General features: G+C 48.5%; 1 pseudogene; it reads left to right on the top strand.

Annotated features, from left to right (window-relative positions):
• Positions 1-1,583: 1,583 nt before the first annotated feature.
• LOC114635799 lies at positions 1,584-2,559 on the top strand (annotated as a pseudogene).
• Positions 2,560-3,772: the final 1,213 nt, after the last annotated feature.

Below are 3,772 nucleotides of genomic sequence, written 5' to 3'. Positions count from 1 at the left end.
TGTGCTGAGCGTGGAGGGGACAGGAGTGTGCTGAGCGTGGAGGGGACAGGAGTGTGCTGAGCGTGGAGGGGACGCGGGTGTGCTGGGCGTGGAGGGGACGCGGGTGTGCTGGGCGTGGAGGGGACGCGGGTGTGCTGGGCGTGGAGGGGACAGGAGTGTGCTGAGTGTGGAGGGGACGCGGGTGTGCTTAGCACAGAAAGGCAGCAGGAACAAAGGACAGTGTGACAGCAATAATGTTTGAAGATGTGGCCTTTCCATGCTTGAGTACACAGATGAGGATTGCATGATGTAGTTTTTTGTCAGGTACTTGTAGAGAGACTAAAGGTAATAAACAGGAACATCACATAAGGAAGCCTCGGCTTCTTACTTATGTGTGTGTGATGGCTAAAAACACTTTTTCCTTTTACAAGTATTACCTTTTCTTTTTTGTCAACAGTAACAGGCACCACACACACATGAGACAGTCTAGCAAGAGAAGCTGTCCAGGGGCAAATGGGAAAGCAGGGCTAAGGAAGTGGCTACAGCAAGTGCTCAAGTGGGGGAGGCGGATGGAGGCAAAGGAAGCAATGCTCCATTAGTGCTCTTTCTTCTCCAGGACACACACTGCCTGGTTCAAAGGACTCCCACAACACACTTACGTGGCTTCTGGCCTTTCTTCCATCAACATGGTTTACATTTGGTTACAAAAGCTTCATTCTCTGTAAAGCACTGATTTGTAATGAGCATGTGTTACGCCTTACACCACCTCTGCAAGGAGGCTCTTAATTAGAAGATTACTTGCTATTAGGGAATAACAATCATTACTGATGCCAAATGAACATAACCCAGGGCATGCCAGCCCTTCCTCTTCTATTTAGTTCACTTTTAAAAGTATGATCATAGTATAAGAAAACCAAGATAGAATCATCGTAGCTTCTTGAAACACTATGTAGTACTCTATGGCGCTAATGCTTCAGTTCCCAGTTGAAAGTCCTTACATCACAATCGGAGAATAAACCATGGCACTTAGGCTTGAAGGCCACGTACTCACAGAGGATTCCTATAGGTCTAACCTGGGCTTGAGCTGTGAAGCACATCCATCATTCTATGCTCACAGCACAAAGCCGCCAGGCCAGTGCTTCACAACATGTACTGAGCCTGTCCCTGATGAGAGATACCAATTTCTTTATAAATTCTTTGGAGCTGTATGCTACACCTTATATTTTTCCTTATAGAAACAGAGATATGAATTTCCATGAATTACAGCATCCAGTTATAAGTTTACAGCGTGCCATCCACTGCATACTCAGAACCATCCTGGGGTTATTAACTCAGCCTTAGAATACTGTTCATTTTACATCACTGAAACCCAGATACACACACATCTGGGAGCCTATCCTGGGGCTGTTTTCTGGTAACCAGTATATGGGCAGGGCAAACGTGCGTGCCCTCTAGCAGGGTGACAGCAACATCTTAGAAACAAAACAATGGAGAACTGGAACCCATGACTGATTTTTCTTCAAGTCCAGCCCACGGATCACCGCCAGCCCTTATCTCAATGACTGATATAGCACAAGAGAGAGCTTGGAAACCTTTCTCCAAGAATGAAGCTCTGGGGACAAACAATTTGGACCCTTCTATCTGGTCCCGGAGGAAGGAGGAGAGCCCCCCAGGGCTGGTTAATCACTGGACACGGGTCTTTGAGGAAAGAGGTATTGTAGAGGCCCGGGAATCCAGTGAGTACATTGTGGCTCATGTCCTTGGAGCCAAAACATTTCAGAGCCTGAGACCAGCACTTTGGACCAAGCCACTGACCCCTCAACAATTGGAATGCATCCAGGAGCTATGTAGCCAGATTACAGAGGATGCCGGTGCAGTATATGCTTGGGGAGTGGGACTTTCAGGGGCTCAATCTGAAGATGGTACCCCCAGTGTTCATTCCTCGGCCTGAGACAGAAGAACTGGTTGAATAGGTTTCAGAGGAAGTGGCCCCTGAGACCCCCTGAAGTGAAAGCCCAAGATGGCTCCCTCGTTCTGTAGGTGGGCTGTGGATCAGGAGCCATTGCTCTCAGCCTGCTGAGCCAGCTTCCCCAAGAGTCAGGTCATTGCTGTGGATAAGGAAGAAGCTGCTGTTAGTCTGACCCAGGAGAATGCTCAGAGGCTTCAGCTGTGGGACAGGATTTGGATCATCCATCTTGATATAACCTCAGAGGGGTGCTGCACACACCTTTTGCCCTGGGGCCCCATGGGCTTGGTGGTCAGCTATCCTCCCTACATCTTCCACAAGGACATGGAACAGCTGGCTCCAGAGATCTGCAGTTACGAAGATCTGGTGGCCCTGGATGGTGGTGACGAAGGCATGGACGTCATCACCCACATCTTGACCTTGGCATCCCAGCTCTTGAATGCCTCTGGAAGCATCTTCTTAGAAGTCGAGCCAAGACACCCAGAGCTTGTCAGCAGTTGGCTTCAGAGCCAGCCTGACCTGCACCTTCATCTTCTGGGTGTCCGTGAAGACTTCTTGGGAGGCCGCGGTTCCTGCATGTCCAGAAGTCTGTACCAAGTGTGGCTGCTCTGTGAACACCTGGCCAGGACTCTAGCCTGCTGGGTGCCTGGCTCACCCTGCATGGAGTGCTGCCTAGGGAGAGGTGTACAGCGCTTTCCTGAACCCCTGGCATGGCCATGGTTCTGTGATTCTCCATGAGGCATGTTTCTAGGAGGCTCGGAAACACGGATGGAGTGTTCTTCCTGTGGCAGCAAAGAGCAGAGACCCAAGACCTGGGTTTCCAGCCTGGCTCTGTCCTCTCCGTGTAGCAGGCTACTTGGTGTTCCTCTTGGTGAAATTGCTGTGAAGATGTTGGGAAGTGTGCACAGTAAAGTATTGAGACAGAGAGAAAAAAAAAGAAACCCAGATACAGGGGCCTCGACAATATATATTCTTTTCCTCAAATATTGTGAAGTCCCATTGGGTGCAGCAGAGTTGTCGTTTGCATCTCAGAACTGTGTGATTTATGGTATCACATGGTCACAGTGTGGCCAATTAATTATTTGCATTGTGTAATTCCACAGAGGAGGACAATGATGGAAAAGCTTCCCTAGAAATCTGGATACCATTTGTCCTTGCACCATGTGTAGAAGGATGTATGAAGTCAGGTGATGCTATCCAGTGCTATCCCGCTCTGTGCATTTCCACCCTCTTTTTTCCTTTTAACATGGACCAGATCTCTGCACATGACAGAGATGAGGGCTAAGAACAGGCTGTGGGTGATAGAATCTCCAACAGCACCATGAGTGTTGACCCACAGGAAGGGGAGCTCACTCTTGGGACGTCTTCATATGAAATGCTGCTTTTCCCCAGGTCCTGTAGCCACATCAACCAATGGCTGAGTCTGGAAGATGAAGTACAGTATGGCTACACTGAAATGGGAGACTGATATCCCATGGTCCAAGGGGAGGTACTATACCACTGGTGAAAATGACTATTTAGCTGGTGCACTTCTGTAATTTCAGTATTTGTGAGGCTGATGTATAGAAATAACCATAAGTTTGAGAGTTAGCCTGGGCAACATAGTAATACTAGTAGTCAGCCAGTCCTACGTGACAAGACTTGTCTATAAATTTAAGGCCTATCACAAAATTAAGAGTGGCACAAATGATGGGAAGACACTTGTCCCTATACCAACACTTACCACTTGCAAGCTGTCATTCTTTCTGGCACAGTGTACGGTATGGGACTTTAGGCTATTTGGGGATATGCCGCAGGCATTGTGAAGGATGCAAAGCTGCTTCAAGT

The sequence above is a fragment of the Grammomys surdaster genome, unplaced genomic scaffold (genome assembly GCF_004785775.1).
Source record: "Grammomys surdaster isolate TR1022 unplaced genomic scaffold, NIH_TR_1.0 117930, whole genome shotgun sequence".
Taxonomy (NCBI): Eukaryota; Metazoa; Chordata; class Mammalia; order Rodentia; family Muridae; genus Grammomys; species Grammomys surdaster.
This window is presented reverse-complemented; position numbering and strand designations above follow the sequence as displayed.